General features: G+C 43.7%; 1 pseudogene; it reads left to right on the forward strand.

Moving 5' to 3' along the window:
• Positions 1-14,993, forward strand: part of LOC133488689 (serotransferrin-like) — an 83,198-nt pseudogene extending 68,205 nt beyond the window's left edge.
• The last annotated feature ends 3,498 nt before the right edge of the window (positions 14,994-18,491 follow it).

Genomic DNA, 18,491 nt, shown 5'->3' on the forward strand with positions numbered 1-18,491 from the left:
AAGCGGTCTTCTATTCTGTATACAGAATTAAATTAACTTAAGCAGACAAAGTGGAACCTCGATAGAACAGACTAAGAGGGGTTGGGTCCTATGATGTAACTGTTGCCCATTCATTTTTGTTTTGATTATACCCTCCCCCAGGCCATATGCACCATATTACTGTATAGTACAGTTTTTCATGGCCTTAGCGCCCAGTACAGCAGTTATTGTAAATGTTCAAAACTGCCACATTTTATCCAAACTTGGCACGCTGGCGTGCTTGATCATGGTGACGATGTACAGTACTCATCATAGGAGTCTCTTTAATGAGCTGTGATGAATTGGTGTGCCTCAGAGTTCCAAATCTGTTGCCAAAGGCAAACAGCTTGACAAAAAATTACTTATTGCAGAGACTTTTGTACTCTTCAGAGTGAGTGCCACAGCCAGGCTGCGCGCGCTCTGCTGTGAGTTGATACTCAATAGATTTCACCATCATGACATGGCTGTCATGCCAATACCCCACATTCAACATGGTTGCTTGGAGGCATTCCTTTGGGAATTGGATCTGACTGTAAATGAGTCTCATTCTCTGACTGCATTGCGCCGCAACAGCCAATTCTGGACTTTGTCAATGGCAGTTTAAGTGACAAATGGAGAGTATTTTTGGACACCATTCAGTCCGATGGTCCGGTTTATTGGGGTTCCACTTATCCCTACGCAAATATTCAAGACCTATTTCGCAAACTGTTTATCTAACATGTACCTCATTTATCAAATAAAGCCTTTTCAATGCCTTACAAAATCTTGCTCTTAATCATTACCAAAAAGTACATTGGTGTTGTAGTCAACATACTGGATAAGATATTCAGCTTTAGGTTTTTGCAAAGGTGTAATGCACTACATTTACTCAGTAACATTTTGGATGGATGTACTTGTCAGCGTGGTTGACTGGTTAGCACATCTACCTCACAGTTCTGAGGACCGGGTTCAAATCCCACCCCGACTGTGGAGTTTGTATTGTCTCCTTGTGCCTGTGTGAGTTTTCTCTGGGTTTCCTCCCACATCCCGAAAAAAAAAACAAAAAAACTTGCATGGTAGGTTGATGGAAGACTAAATTGCCCTTGGGTGTGAATGTGTGTGCAAATGTTTGTTTAGATGTCCCCTGTGATTGGCTGGCGACCAGTTCAGGGTGTAGCCCACCTCTCTCCCAAAGATAGCTGGACTAGGCTCCAGCACGCCCGTGACCCAAGTGAGGTTAAAGCGGTACAGTAAATGGGTGGATGTGTTTGTCAGAGGAGTTTCAATGTACCATACATTTGACTGAGTATTTATGGTGCGAAGAATCATTTACTCATCACAATGGTCGACAGGCCGCGCGCTACTTGTATTGCGTGCAGCATTTATTTTTAGACTTAAACTTCTGCATAGGACATTGGTGGACATGTTGAGTTCACAATCGGATAACACAAGGCAGTCACATCACTACACATTAAGCCTTTGGAGGCCGATCAAAGTTACTTATTTGGGCAGGGTCAGGAAACTGCTGTGCAAGAGTTTACAGACTGGAAAAGAGCCTGATGATGCAGTTGTAGCACTGGTGTGTAATCAAGTTCAACTCAAGGAGCGAGGGAAGGGTTTGTAATAAGTTGGACACAGAAATGTACTTTTTTTTTCAACAAAAAACAATCCGAATTCTAATTACCGTAATATCTCGTATAATGCGCATTCCCCCCCCCCCCCCCCCCCCCCCAAAAAAAAAGTCAATAGTGCGCATTATCCGTAGGTATCGGGCAAATGGAAAAAACTTGAACATTTTAGAAATGTATGCCGCCATCTAGTGGTTATGAAACAGGTGCAGCCTACACTTTCATTCCAATATGACGGGTACATTTGACTGCATATGTACAGTAGTGCTCATAAGTTTACATACCCTGGCAGAATTTGTGAAAAAAAAATTTTATTTTTTTTTTAAATGATTGAACAACCATTAATTTTTTTATCGTTTTGTTGAATAATGCTTTTCTGAAATGCTTGACTGTTAAATTTGAAAACCATTAAAATTAAAATGTGTTTCGCTTGGTCCTTCATGTTTTGTTTCAAGAATTGTACCAATCTTACAAATTATGTCTGGGTAATCAAACATGAGAACTGTGTTTTCTAATTTACTAAAAAGTTGGGCTGTGAATTTCAAAATAAGACCAAGTAAATAATAAAAAAAAAGGATTGTGTTCAAATAACATGCTTAATTTCAGAATAATTCTTTGGAAAAAAAACTAACAAAATAGAGATAATACTTCATGTTTTGATCATATGGGTAGAAGGAAAATCATGCATTGTAAAAATGGATTTTACATAAGGGTTTTCCAGAATTTTGAGGTCAACTTTGGGGGTCGGTATTATACATGTGTGCGCATTATACACAAGAAATTACGGTAATATAAACAACCCTAAATTGTTTCTTCACAGCTCACCGCTGTTGCATTTCGATGTTCGTTCATTTGTCAGTGTGTAATGTGTGAATGCTACCCGGGTAGAATGTATATATGTTGTAGCATGTTTTTACTGCACATTTATAGCTTAACTTAGTCCAAGTACGAATCTCCAGGAAAATGGTGATGATGATTTTGAATCCTCCAACCCTGTCATGCATCATATTTTGCAAATAATCATAAACTTAGAGGACTGCAACCTCGGATGTCCTGGTGCCAAGTGCACGTGTGGACACCCTTATGCTTTTGTGAACAGAACACCGCTCGGGTTCTGATCGGGGGGCCGTTCCTCCCAATCACACCCTTCCAGGTCTCACTGTCACTGCCCACGTGGGAGTCCCTTGCGGGAGCGCTCTCCAGCACCCCCTCCAAGGACTCGAAAAAAGGTGGGTCATCTGAACTGCTGTTTGGTGCATAGGCACAAACAACAATCTGGACCCGTCCCCCCACCCGAAGGAAGTCAAGCTATGCGTGGAGGAGAGTCCGACTATATATAGTCAGAACTGCTCAACCTCATACACCAGCTCGGGCTCCTTCCCTGCCAGAGAGGTGACATTCCACGTCCCTAGAGCCAGCTTCTGTAGCCGGGGATTGGATCGCCAAGGTCCCTGCCTTCGGCCACCGCCCGGCTCTCAATGCACCCGACCCCTATGGCCCCTTCCACAGGTGGTGAGCCCATGGGAAGGGGTACCCACGTTACCTTTTCGGGCTGTGCCCAGCCGGGCCTCATGGGTGCAGCCCCACCTCGAGGCCTGGCTCCAGAGGGTGGCCCCGGTGACCTGCGTCCGGGCCAGGGAAACCTAGAACCATTTGTTTCTTTCTTCATAGGGGTTTTTGGAGCCGTGCTTTGTCTGGTCCCTCACTTAGGAACTGTTTGTCATGGGTGACCCTACCATGGGTGTGAAGCCCTAGACAATTTAGCTCCTAGGGTCATTGGGACACACAAACCCCTCCACCACGATAAGGTGACGGCTTCCAGGAAGGGACACATGAGCCCTATTTCTCTGGTCACTAGTCCCTGTAAAACATGCTGCTTTGGGGATTCGTGCCATGCTGTAATCTTAAAATCTCGTGCTTACATGTCTGGTCAGGAAACCATCTTCCTTCAGTCATGTAAGTGAATAAAGAAAATGTTTCTGTAGGGCCCAATGCACGTTGTTGGTTTTTGGGCACTTAAAAATTGTAATGGTCGCCGATCTGTGTGTGGACTCTCGTATAGTATTTGTCTTGATGTTCATGCACGGATACATGGGGTAGGGCCAATGACTGTCAGTCGGGGGGAACCCCCCCCCCCCCCTTATCGTTCCCTTGTCGACTGCCCCTATCTGCCCTCCTTTCCAACAAACAACGGACACTCTCCTGCCCTTGGGCTGGGTGGGGACTGGCTGCATTGTGGGCGTGTGGGGCTTGTGGGGGGGGTTGTCCCCCACCGGGTGGCCAGTTGTCGGGCGCCTCGATGGGGCTGGCGGACCGCCCTGGGTCCCTCGGTTTGAGATGTGTCCCGTCCACCGGGCTGTTCTCGGGTGGACCTTGGTCCCGATCCCGCCCCTCGATTGATTGGGTGGGGTCCACAGCCTCCGCGGTGCGGGCACAGCAATTAAAGGACACTTCTGTCAGTCTTTGTGCATGTAAAACGGTGTCAATTCACTTGAATGTGTCCGTGGGCATACACCCCTGGGACTCTTTCATTGGGTCTGGGGCCACTCACGTAATAACTCATGAATATGCGAATTGCTTGTGTATCCCCTCACTCATACTCTCGTCCTATAGACTTTTATAATTTACATAGCCAATCCCACCACACTTCAGTTGTACAGCCGGGTTCACGATCCTTGTCCTGCATGCTTCTTCTCCTGTCCTTGTCCTGTTCTATCTTGTCCTGTCCTTCCCTCACAGGGTGTAGCACTACAACCCCATCTAACACTCATATTTAATGTTTCATTGTTGTAGATAATGTAATGACTTACTTCTCTCATCCTGTTTACAATTCGTGATTTGTCTTTTGTCTTCGTTTCTCTCTCCCCTCTAGAAACTTAGTTCTCTTCAACTCTGATTGTCAATAAACTTCAATTATAATACTAACAAACCACTGTGGAAGCTTAAAAACTCCACTGTGACACAGTAAAACTGTTCCGGCATAAAAGGGATACAGATCCTCCCTTCTGCTTGACCGAACAGGACAAAAAAAAAAAAAAATCGACATGCCGTTCCCGAATTTTGTTTATTCATTCTTGCGTGTGCGTGTCGATTTTTAGACTCCATGTTCGACTTCCGCATAGGGTGCCCGTAATGATAACAATAAACGGGATCACTCGTCATTTGACTCCAATTCACCAATCAGACGACACAAGGCAGTCACATGACTGGGCACGAGGAGACTTCGCAAGCCAATTCAAATGACTAATTTTTCACCAATTAGGCAGTCACAAGGCAAGGCAGTCACATGACCGCACACATAGCCTGCACGAGCCAATCAAAATGACTCATTTGGGGGGGGGGCGCACGACTGTTTATTCTACAGACTCCAAAAAACAACAGCTTTATCATGCAGCTCTTAAATTGTGACTGCCCAAACTTGGATATTTCAGCCCACTTCCAACTTGAGAAAACACCTTGCGATAAGTTGCAGATGGAATCACATTCAAATTGATAAAAATATTTTGTGCGTGAAAAATCCTCCAGATGATTTAATGTAACTTTCGGAAATGTAAGATTTATGTTGCTGTTGAAATATTGGGATTGAAATATTTACTAACACCTGATGACTTCCAACCAATCAAAAAATGAATGTTGCTTGGAAAAAATACGGCTGCATAAATCGAATTTGTTAAATATTTCCTTTGACTTGATTGCATTGGTATGTTGACTGAAAAAAATAACAAAATAAAAAAACACAGGATGAAGGCTCCACTTCAACCGTCAATCAATACCAATAAATGAATGCCCCGAGAAAACGTACTGTTGTTGAAATAAATCAAATGTTAAAATCCGGGAATCCAAACATTGATGAAGATGTGTATGTTGAGCTCCCTGTTGCATGCAGCCGTGATGGCGCTCCCTCAGTTCCTGTGGCCACCACAAGGAGCGCCCTCCTTGACCTACCTGCTTGTTGCAGCACCTGAGGGCAATTAGCACTCTGGTGGAGGCCAAGATATCAAGGAGTGCCGAGGAAGATGGCGGTCTGTCTTCTCTCCTCGTCAAGCTGACTCTCAGGAAAAGGCAACAAGTTGGTGTTGACCGGTGAGGTCCTTTTGTTTTTGTTGGCTAACTCTTCCTTGTTTTAGGTCCATGCTGGTGGAGCTTTTCTTATTTTAGTTTCTTTTAGTTTGCTGTATGGTTGCCAATTTATTCCTTGTTTCTTTGTTAGTCAGGTTGTTGTTTGTTTTCCCCATAAGTTAGGGAGGACAGCACTGGCTATGACGACCTGTGGTTTGGTATGGGATGTTGTTTGTAAAGTGGCTCATGATGAAAATGACTGCAACATTTTGTCAAGTTTACCTTTTTTTATAAAAAAAAAAAAAGGGTAAGGGCCACTTTTTGCCCATTTACATTTTTCAATTAGAGCTGTATTATATGATTTATATCCAAATATCTGTATGTTTCAGGTGAAACTTCGTTAATGCGCATTTTGGATTTCAGCATCTAAATGAGAACTTTTGGTTTAAATGCAAAATGTAACTCTTTCAGGTGAGACTAAATATTAAGGCATTTAAATTTAGCCTTTTATCTTTAATCTAAGTTGATGTAGTGTAAAGATGCAAAAAAAAATGGTAATGCTGAAGATAAATTAAATGTTAAAACTAACTAAAATATTCACCTAAATGACATTTAGACTGCATTTAATTATTTGATATCAAAGTTGAGGGTTAAAAAATGTTTCAGGTAAAACTAAATATTCAGCTGATTAGCAGTTTGATTTAACATTCAATATTTGGATTCAACTTTAAATTCTCTAAATTGACAAACTATTGAATTTGTAAAAAGTGACTCTTCAGTCTCCAGTTTTTGTTGCTCCAGTGTTGACCCCATTTATCACTGTTATATTTGACTTTTTTTGGGGGGGGGGGGGGAGAAATAAAGCTTTTGTAATTGATCTCACCCATTTTTGTATCTGGCATCCTTATGTTGCAGTCTCCTCATGTGCCGTTTTGACACAAACTGCATAATTTCGCTTTTTCTGCGACAGGTGTGCTATGCAGATAATGCAAAAATGTCAAGTCATCAAGGGGGCTGTAAACCCCCTACCAAAAAAATATTGAGCCTTTAATCAATATAAAGTTGAATGGCTGTCCAATCTCATGATGCCTTTGGGGTCAGTCTGAAATAGGTTTTTATTAGCTTCATAGTAATTGTGCATGCAGGCAAAAATCAGATGGTAAAAGGATGTGTTTAAAAATGGTGTGTGTCATGAGATTAATTCGGCTTCCAAGCACACAAAGGTGCACCCAGTTGGGAAACCTGAGGAAACTGAGCCCCTTATTTTTATTTAGTTTTTCTTCCCACCCCTTCCAGTCTCAAGTGTGGCTATAAAAGGACTCTCTGACTGCAGCTCACTCTGCTGACCCGGAGACCGTCCACCATGAAGCATCTGCTTTCGTCGCTACTGCTGCTCAGCAACTTGGGTAAAGTCAATCGACAGTCATGGAAAGCATTTATTCACCAGCCTTTATCAGTGTACTAGTAGGCTCCTTGGTCTTACTAGTAAAACGACTAGGGCGCACTGTTAGAAGGATGCTTACAAATGACATTTTCCGGTGTATGAAGTTTCTAGCGGCACTGTGATCGACTGGTTAGAGCGTCTGCCTCACAGTTCTGAGGACCGGGGTTCAAATCCCGGCCCCTGCTGTGGAGTTTGCATGCTCTCCCCGTGCCTTTGTGGGTTTTCTCCAGGTACTCCGGTTTCTTCCCACTTCCCAAAAAAATGCATTGTAGGGTAATTGGAGACTCTAAATTGCCCGCAAGTGTGACTGTGTGTGAATGTTTTTTTTGTGTGCCCTGCGATTGGCTGGCAACCAGATCAGGGTGTACCCCGCCTCCTGCCCGATGATAGATGGGATAGGCTCCAGCACTCCCGTTACTTTTGTGAGGATAAGTGGCTCGGAAGATGGATGGATGAAGTTTCTACATATTAGGACAACTACCTGTTACTAATGAGGCAAAACCATGCTAATGGTACTTGTCACGTGCTATGTTAATAAATATTTATACACTAGTAGTACTAGTAACAGTTGTACTTTTGCCTCACTACTAGTAAGACACTCGTGTGCCCTTGTTCTGTGAATTGTCTTGCAAGTGAGGTCGAAGAGCATACGAATAAAAAGTACATGTATTTTCCTGTAAGACGGTTATTAAAAGCAAAGTGCTTTACTTACGAGTAACACCGTTTCACTACTAGTGCCACTTGACATACTAGTGTGCTGCATTAGTAACACTAGGTGTATGGAAAGCAACTTGATCATTCTGATCCTTTATTCAGCTTAAGGCCAATGTACTAGTATGCCCTTTGTCCTCACTAGTAAGAATTCATTGCACTAGTAAGAGTAGCGCACACTTAAATAACCTTCCGAGTGATTATTTTAACCCACACAGGTTGTTCTGAGACAGTTGCCAGTTTCAACAAGCTCTGTTCCTTGACATACTTGAACCAGTTTCGAGCATTCAACTGGCAAGACACAGCTTAAAGCAAGCATGCTTTTCAGCTTGGACAGTGTCAACGGGCACTAAATACTTGAAGCATTTTTGTTTAAATCTATTAGTGTGTGGGAGTGATAAAAACATTTCTGAAGTTTTCACCCATTGTGGGTGGGTCTGTAAGGCACACTCTGATTCACTCTTTGCATTCAGCTCACTATTTAACAAGCTCAACAACCGTCTGTCACTAGGTGCCTAGTAGAAGATGCTGGAGATGTGGCGTTTGTCAAGCATCTGACTGTACCAGGTGAGTTCCTTCAAGGTACTCCCTTGGATTCAATTTTAGTGCTTAGTCATGTCTAAAGATATTGGCAACCCGGCGTTCCTGTTCAATTTCAAGCATGGGTCCTTGAGGCTGCTTCATGGTTCAGTCATGATTGGTGTCCACCAAATTCTTTCAGGTTATGAAAAATATATTAAAGAATGCTCATTCTCCCAAATGAGCCAGAATCAGAAGTGGGTATGCTATACAGATGGGTGATGAATTGGATTTTTTTTTTTCCCATATGGGTGTCAGTTACTATCATTTGGAGGGTGGTTGTGAGGGCCCATAAATCGGCTCCTCCAGCTGTAATTTTTTGCTATAGTTCATGTACTTTGAAGATTACTATAAATCTCAACAGTTTGGACAAATGTAATATTTATTTGCAGACAGCGAGAAGGCCAACTATGAGCTGTTGTGTTTGGACAACACCAGAGCACCAATTGACAACTACAAAGAATGCCACCTGGCCAGGGTACCCGCCCATGCTGTGGTCACCCGCCAAGACCAAGAGCTGGCAGACTTGATCTGGCAAAATGTCACCACAGTGCAGGTAAGATGCACACTTGATTTGAGAAATGTGTTCATGTGGAATATATTTTTTTTTCCGCCTCGGAGGGGCTTAAATCGGGTAAGATGCGCACTTGATTTGAGAAATGTTTTTTGTGCACGTTTCTTTATCAAAACAGGGCTTCAACCTGTTCTCCTCCGCTGCGTACGCACCCGCCAAGAACCTGATGTTCAAAGACTCCACACAGAAACTGGTCCGGCTGCCTCCCAACACAAACTCCTTTTTGTATACAAACTCAATCTAACTCAGCTGAACACTTGAACAATTTTGGGTCTTTTTTGTTTTTTCTTCCCCCCCCCCCCCCCCCCCCAGAGATCACTGCAGCTGGATCCAGCGCCATCACGTGGTGTTCCGTGGGCCACAGCGAGACACGGAAATGTGACACATGGAGTGTCAATGGCATGGTGGATGGCGAAAACAAAATTCTGTGTCAGACTACCCCCAGTGTGGAAGAGTTCCTTCAAGGTACTCCCTTGGATTCAATTTTATTGCTTAGTCATGTCTAAAGATATTGGCAACCCGGCATTCCTGTTCAATTTCAAGCATGGGTCCTTGAGGCTGCTTCATGGGTCAGTCATGATTGGTGTCTACCAAATTCTTTCAGGTTATGAAAAATATATTAAAGAATCATCATTCTCCCAAATGAGCCAGATCAGAAGTGGGTATGCTATACAGATGGGTGATGATGAATTGTATTTTTTATTTTTTTTCCCATGTGGGTGTCAGTTACTATCATTTGGAGGGTGGTTGTGAGGGCCCATACGCCAGCTCCTCCAGCTGTAATTTTTTGCTATAGTTCATGTATTTTGAAGATTACTATAAATCTCAACAGTTGTCAATTTGGACAAATGTAATATTTGCAGACTGCGAGAAGGCCAACTATAAGCTGTTGTGTGTGGGCAACACCAGAGCACCAATTGACAACTACAAAGAATGCCACCTGGCCAGGGTACCCGCCCATGCTGTGGTCACCCGCCAAGACCCGGAGCTGGCAGACTTGATCTGGCGAAGCGTCACCACAGTGCAGGTAAGATGCACACTTGATTTGAGAAATGTGTTAATGTGGAATTTTATTGGGGTTTTTCTTTCTACCTCGGAGGGGCTTAAAATGGGGTAAGATGCACTTGATTTGAGAAATGTGTTTTTTGTGCATGTTTCTTTGTCAAAACAGGGCTTTAACCTGTTCTCTTCCGCTGCGTACGTACCCGCCAAGAACCTTATGTTCAAAGACTCTACACAGAAACTGGTCCGGCTGCCTCCCAACCCAAACGCCTTTTTTTATTTGGGTGCCGGCTACATGAGCACCGTTCGCTCTCTGAACAAAGGTAACAACAAAGTCAATTTAACTCAGCTGAACACTTGAACAATTTTGGGTCTTTTTTGTTTTTCTCCTCCCCCCCCCAGCGAGACACGGAAATGTGACACATGGAGTGTCAATGGCATGGTGGATGGCGAAAACAAAATTCTGTGTCAGACTTCCCCCAGTGTGGAAGAGTGCCTTAAGATGATCATGCTAAGATGACAAATGTATTCTGAAAATTTATGCAATTTAAGGGTCCACATTATGACCCACAACTCACTCTATAGCACCCCCTGGAAAGTTTGGAAAATTAGCCGCAAAAAAACGTTTTTCACCAATCAACCCCATATTGGATAGGCATCTTTAGTCACGGAATGCACAGTTTAACGCACCATACCTGGAATGGAACAGGAAGGCAGCCATTTCACCCAGTAACACCCATGGAAAGGTAGAAAAAGTATCACCAGCACCAGTTTCATCGATACAAAACTGTGTGGACATGTTGATTATAACATGATGCATGAAAGGCAAAGACCCATGCCTGGAAATGAAAAGGAAGTCCACCTTTTGGGTTTGAAGCAGATCTTTCATTTACTTTAGAGTAAAGATGCGGTGGCAGTGGATGGGGGAGAGGTGTACACTGCCGGACAGTGCGGTCTGGTTCCAGCCATGGTGGAGCAGTACGATGAAGGTACAGGAAAAGAATATTAAATTTTATTTTTTTCCTCCCAATTGTTTCTCAATGAGTTTCATCTGTACCCCTTATCTCCACAGCCAAGTGCAACACATCTGGAGGTAAGAAATCCTACTTTTTCCTTTTCTGCTTATCCTCCATGGTCTCGGGTGGGCTCTTTCCCAGCTGACTAAGAGAAGCGGGTACAGCTGGGATTGGTTGCCAGCCAGTCAGCGGGCATGTACAGTATAGACAAGCATTCACACCCAATGAGTGACTTTTTCAGTGACTCTAACATGCATGATTTTTGCAGTTATTTTCTGAGGATTTCTTTAAGAAAAATCTAAATCCAATTATGGCGTGTGTAGCCTCGTCATCGTCCTACTACGCAGTCACCGTGGTCAAGAAGGGTTCCGGGGTGACCTGGGCCAACCTAAGGGTGAAGAGGTCCTGACACACAGGCTTTGGCAGAAACGCCGGCTGGAACATTCCCATGGGTAAAATCCACAAGGAGACGGGCAGCTACGAGTTCAGTAAGTAGACCCATATTTGAATGACGGTATAAATTCTAACTTGCAATTGTTGGGATAGGGTTTGTTGTAGAATCAATAGAAGCCTAACACACGTAACCCATGTTGATACAAGAGGTAAATGTTGCAATATTTTGAATGCTGCATTTTCAAACTTTAGTCAACACTGGTGTATAATCAGTTACACCCCAAGGTACATTTTCTTTCAAACATAATTGACAAAATGGGAGACCCCATATGACAAATCAGCGTAACTCACCCACAGGATAATCATTGTTTTTGAGACATCCAATAATCAGGCCTTTGCTGACATTGCTCGGAAGGGGGTGGTATAATAAATTTGCAATTTCTACCTTAATCCCAAAAAAACTCAAGGACCAAATTGCAAGTCTGACTTTATGTTGAAATTGAGATGGTTTTTGGCAGTGCACAGGGATTGGATTGAAACTGGAAAAAATGTTTTGCTTGGAAGAAAAACACTCGTTTGGTTGGGATTTGAAAATGGCTTTTTTTTTTTTTTTTTTTCTTTTTTCTCTCCCCCCGCTTCTTCAGACACCACTGTGTATAGCAATGTGCTTGCTGAACAAGCGGGACACCGGGAAAATGACTCAACACGGACTAGATGAAGTTTGGAGCCAGGGGCTTGGTTTTGTTAGATATGATGGATTCAGCGCCCTAATCGGTGTTTTTAAAGTGCCTATCCCCAGTGAGCCAAATGACTCTTTGCAACTGTTTGCACTTTTCAAACGTCTTAAACTGAGCAATAGAACTACTACTGCATGCAGAACAATGTTCTGAATTTGATCATTGTTGTTGGATAGTATTGAATGTGAATTTAAGTACTGTGAGTATTAAGAAATTTTAAACTGGGTGGGGGAAAAACCATCACATGCTTTTGTCTACTGTCCTTTATTTGTTTAAGTGGTCTTTCAGAATCTAATCTTTTGTGGCCGTTCTCTGAATAAAAATGGGCTTTGTTAACCTTGTGATTTATGTTAAGCTCGGGGTTCTAGCAGAGGGTGTGTAGGTAAAAAGATAATACTCGGGCTGCACGGATTTCAGTGCCAAGGCTGTTGGTGTGATTTATTTTTTTTAAAGTCCAAGCGGCAGCCTGATGCACTAGTATTTCTTCAGTCAGCAACAGTCTTTGTTCTCTGCAGATGGGCTCACTGTTTTGATTGCGAAGCTGACTGTGGGGATGACCAGGTTGATTGGCTTGTGGCACTTGTTAAAAGTTAAACCAGGGCAGTTTGTTGGTTGCAGTTAGGTCAGTCTGCCTTTTGAAACCAGTCTTTGGGCGCACTGATGCAGGGAATATACCAGGTACAGGGTCTGAGTTTGCTTGATAGGGACAACTGGTATGGGTAGTCTGCACACTAGGAAAACTGCAATACACTGAATTTCCAATGACGATGTAAAAAAATGTCCCGGACAAATCATTTGCTTTATTGCACAGTAAATCCAAACTAGTTGCCAAAAGTACATCATGCCCTGTGCCTTTTCTTCAGGCAAGTTCTTCAGTAGCGGCTGCGTCCCTGGAGCTCCGGGTGGCTCTCTGTTCTGCTCTCAGTGCACAGGCAGTGGGAAACCTGTGGATGACAAATTCAAGTGCCAACCCAGTTCAGAGAAGTACTACGGCTATGCTGGGGCCTTTAGGTAAAATTTGTAAAAATGCAACTATGAAGATCATTCAGAAAACGGCAGTCTACTTCTAAAGCTAGAATGTCTGGAGTCTATCCCAGCTGACTGAATATGATTTGAACACAGTACCTCAACTGAGTCCATGGGGGGGGGGGGGGGGGGGGGTTAAGAAATTTGAAGCGGACCCATCTTCTAAATTAACTTGGCAGACAGTGGACCCTTGATAAACTAATCAGAGGGGTGGTATGATATAGCAGATTGTTACATTGAAGCACTTTTTTGAAGTCATATGCACCCATATTACTGTACAGTACAATTATTTTTTTTCTTCCCCCTTATGCCCAGTACAGCAGTTATTGTTGCTATATTAAAAAAAAAAAAAAAAAAAAAAAAAACTGAAAGGTTTGAAAGTGTCATATTTCATCCAAACTTGGCACGCTGGTGTGCTTGGTCATGGTGACACTCATCGTAGCAGCTTCCATGAGCTGTGAGGTATTGGTGTGCCTTCTTGTTCTAAATCTGTTGCCATAGGCAAAATGGCATGTTCTGGAGACTTTTATACTCTTTAGTTCATGCTGCGCTCTCTGCACTGAGAGTTTATGCACAATATTTTTCACCGCCATGCCAATGCACCACATTCAACATGGTCTCCATGAAGGTATGGAGGCATTCCTTTGAGAATTGTATCTGACTGTAAATGCGTCCTTCCCATTCTCTGGCTGCATTGTGCTAATTCTGGAACTAACACCTTGTCAATGGCAGTTTAAGTGACAAATGGAAACTATTTTTTGACACTGTTCAGTCCCAATGGTCCAGTTTAACGGGGTTCCACTGTCTAGCGTTGGAAAAGGCTGCATTCAAGGATGGAAGCTTGATCTTTTTTCCTTTTCAGATGTCTTTTTGAGGGTGCTGGTGATGTGGCCTTCATTAAACACACAATTGTTGAGGAAAACAGTGACCGTAACAACCTTAGACACCACACACACCTGCCAGTACCAAAACAATCATAACCTGCACAAATCATATTTGTGCTCCATTGCAAGTAAGGGTCCAGCGTGGGCAGCAGATGTCTTGAGCAGTGACTATGAGCTCATTTGCCCCTCCAAGGGTCCGGTGCCCATCACAGACTTTGAGTCTTGCCACCTGGCGGCCACCCCTGCACATGCTGTGGTGACCCGTCCCGAGACCCGCGACCAAGTTGTCAGTATTCTCCAGGAACAGCAGGTAGGGAAATGCATCCAGTGCATCAGCTCACCTCATTATTCTTGCACTCAAAAGTTGGCAACATTGGGTGAAATTTGGGGATGACCCAAAAATGCATTATCTTTACAGGTAACCTTAATGTGACATTCTCCAAACTTTAATTCCTAGGCCAGATTCGGAAGAAGCGGCACCGACCCAGGTTTCAAAATGTTTAACTATGATCCTAAGAACCTCCTCTTCAAAGACTTCACCAAATGTCTCCAGGAGGTGCCAAGCTCTACTTATAAGAGCTTCTTAGGACCAGATTACATGGATAACCATGACATCACTGAGGCAGTGCAGCGATGCCACTCCAGGTTTGCGATGCTTTAGGACTTTTTCAGGACTTGAACCACCCTGGAAATATGAGCGTAGTCTGTTATAAAAAAAAAAAATTGTCACATTGTCCCCCCTCCTTCTCTCTTCTCCCCCTCCTTTTTCACAGATCTGGAGAAATTGTGCTCTTCCCACACCTGTCAGCAGACAAACTAGACTGCTCAACATATTTTCCCTGCTGCATTCTTTTCTCTGATCTCAACATGCTCACGGGCCACTTGCAAATCAATATTCGAGACATATTTCGCGAACTGTTTCACTACATTGGTTTTATTAACATGTACCTCATCTATCAAATAAAGCCTTTTCAATGCCTTACAGAATCTTGCTCTGAATCATGACCAAAATGTACATTAGTGTTGTCAACCTACTGGATAAGATGTTCAGTGGTTTAGGTTATTTTTATTTTTTTTAAAACAACACTTGCAAAGGTGGGTAGTAATGAGTTACATTTACTCGGTAACATTTTGTATAAATTGAACGTCAGTTTGAATGTATCATACTTGTACTTGAGTATTTATGGTGTGAAGAATCTCTCTTTACTCCACAATGAGCAACATGCCGCTTGCTACTTCTATTTGTGTGCAATCTATTTTTAGACTTCAACTTCTGCATAGGACACTGGTGCACCAGTCCAACATGACCACTAGCATCATTTTAATGACTTTACCAATCTGATAGTCCAAGCCAGTCACATTTTGCATGTATGAGGGCAGCAGAACAGTGGTGCGGTGTGCTGTATGTGTGACAGGAGTTTTAGGTGGAGGTGGGACTGCATCAGGGATCAGCCCTGAGCCCCTTCCTGTTTGCAATGACTGCGAGACTGACAGATGAGGTTAGACTGTAGATGTCAACTTAAACCAGGTCACAGACTCATTTAGACCTATGGGAGAATAGATTTTGATGGAATAGGAACTTTGAAGATGTCCCATAATCTGGCTTTTGCTTACTTTGATCAGAGGGGGAGAAACTGCTCACATCCAATCTGATTATCAACAGCATTGCATGTGTGTTCCCTGATTGACATTTTTCATTTGCTTGTCGGCCCAGACTATCTTTGAGGCAGATCGGAGAGGAAAATTCTCAAGTCAAAGATAATTCTTCAGTATAATATTTTGGAGACAACCAATATTCTGGCCTTTGCGGATTTGGAGTGAAAAGAAAAATGCTCAAATTTGGCAGTAATATCTAGATGTATGAGGGCAGCAGAACAGTGGTGAGCTAGATCAGCCCTGAACCACTTCCTGTTTGCAATAATAATTAACTGGCTGACCGATGAGGTTATGCTGTAATCCCCATGGACCATAATGTTTGCAGATGACATTGTGAAAGCAGGGAGCTGGTGGAGGAACATTTAGAAAGGGGGGGCATGCAATGGAAAGGAGATAAATTAAAACTGCCAAAGACAGTGCATGAATGAGGGGGAAGAGTGAGGCTACATCTGGAGTCAAGCAATAATATTGACCTTGTGTGAAAAGTGGCAACTCTAGCTGTCTAGCGTAGTTGTGTTATGGAGACTGCATTTTTAATGCCTTGAACTTGGTCATTAAAGAATATTGCAAAATCAATGCACTTTGATGCGGAAGTTAGTTGTAAATGCAGTAAAACTGGAGGTGTTGATCATCTTTTAACTGTAGCAAACAGGCCATGAGTTGTTACTGCAGTTTGTGATTTCAGAAAAAATTATTGCCTTATTTTTCACTGTCTGCCACTGCCTGCGCACTAAGATGTAAGATGGCGCCTACCAGTGTGGTCGCCTCGGTAACGCGCTCTCTAGTATTGTCTTTGTTTTTGTGTTTTTTGTGTTTTTCGTCCGTCTTTGGAGACCTTACACGACTCACTTACACAAGGGGAGACCTGCTAACCATCAAGGAGTCTACTCCGGACTTTCTGTCACCAACTTTCGAATATCCGCTCAGTTTTTTCCCCGAGTTACTCACCGGAGCGGCGTCCGCGGTTTTCGGCGCATGGAGACGGAAGCGTCGCCACAGAGGGAAGCGAGCAGGCATTCAGGTGAAACTCCGCAAGAGAGGACACAGATTGGCGTTCCCGTCGATCCACCTCGCGAATGTACGCTCCCTACCCAACAAAATGGACGAGCTTCATCTTCTGTTAAAGTCCAGTAAAGACTTCGGACGTTCCGCGGCCATGTGCTTCACGGAGACCTGGCTTTGCAACGCTGTACCCGATGGCGCTGTTATGCTTCCCGGTTTCCATATTCATCGAGCGGACCGCGACATGGAATCATCGGGGAAAACAAAGGGCGGCGGGATATGCCTCTATATCAACGAAAAATGGTGTACGGACGTCACGGTGCTCAGCACACACTGCAGCCCGCATTTGGAGTCGCTATTCGTAAACTGTAAACCATTCTACTCCCCACGTGAGTTCGCATCATTCATTCTCGCTGGCGTCTATATTCCGCCTCAAGCTAACACGAACGCCGCATTGCTAACGCTCGCCGATCAAGTCAACGAAATTGAAAAAAAACACCCCGACTCACCCCTCATTATTCTCGGGGACTTTAACAAAGCTAAACTCAACCACGAACTCCCTAAATACAAGCAGCACATCGACTGTCCTACCAGGGAAAATAATACTTTAGACCACTGCTACACCACGGTAAAAAACGCATACCGTGCTATACCTCGTGCAGCCTTGGGCTCGTCTGATCACTGCTTAATTCACTTAATACCGACGTACAGGCAAGAACTTAAATGTGCGAAGCCTACAGTGAAAACAGTCAAAAAGTGGACAAATGAAGCCAAGATGGAACTGCAGATCTCTAGAGCAGTGATGTTTTGGGGCTGTCGGTGGGCAACACAGACTTTCACTTCCCTCCAAAGTTTTTCTAAGGGGTTGAGATCTGGAGACTGGCTAGGCCACTTCAGGACCATGAAATTCTTCTTACGAAGCCACTCCTTCGTTGCCCGGCCAGTGTGTTTAGGATCATTGTCATGCTGAAAGACCCAGCCACGTTTCATCTTCAATGCCCTTGCTGATGGAAGGTTTTCACTCAAAATCTCACGATACATGGCCCCATTCATTCTTTCTTTTACACCGATCAGTCATCCTGGTCCCTTTGCAGAAAAACAGCCCCAAAGCATGATTTTTCCACCCCCATGCTTCACAGTAAGTATGGTGTTCTTTGGATGCAACTCAGCATTCTTTCTCCTCCAAACATAACAAGTTGAGTTTTTACCAAAAAGTTCTGTTTTGTTTCCATATGACATTCCCCCACTCCTCTTCTGACTCATCCAAATGCTCTCTAGCAAACTTCAGACAGGCCTGGACATGTACTGGCTTAATCAGGGGGACACGTACCCCACTGCAGGATTTGAGTCCCTGGCGGCGTAGTGTGTTACTGATGGTAGCCTTTGTTACTTTGGTCCCAGTTCTCTGCAGGTCATTCACTAGGTCCCCCCGTGTGGTTCTGGGATTTTTGATCACTGTTGTTGTGATCATTTTGACCCCACGGAGTGAGTTCTTGCATGGAGCCCCAGATCGAGGGAGATTATCAGTGGTCTTATGTGTCTTCCATTTTCTAATAATTGCTCCCACAGCTGATTTCGTCACATCAAGCTGCTTACCTATTGCAGATTCAGTCTTCGCAGCCTGGTGCAGGTCTAACGTAGTGATGGGCAAAATGAAGAGAGACTTCAAAGAGTGTGTCGAGTAATTGGTGCAGCCACATACCGAAGTGTGGTTTGGTGACGTCAGCGATGACGCTTGAACCGTCCTGTAGCGCCGCACCACGTGACTGATTCAGGAAGTGGT

The sequence above is a fragment of the Phyllopteryx taeniolatus genome, chromosome 14 (assembly GCF_024500385.1).
Source record: "Phyllopteryx taeniolatus isolate TA_2022b chromosome 14, UOR_Ptae_1.2, whole genome shotgun sequence".
NCBI lineage: Eukaryota > Metazoa > Chordata > Actinopteri > Syngnathiformes > Syngnathidae > Phyllopteryx > Phyllopteryx taeniolatus.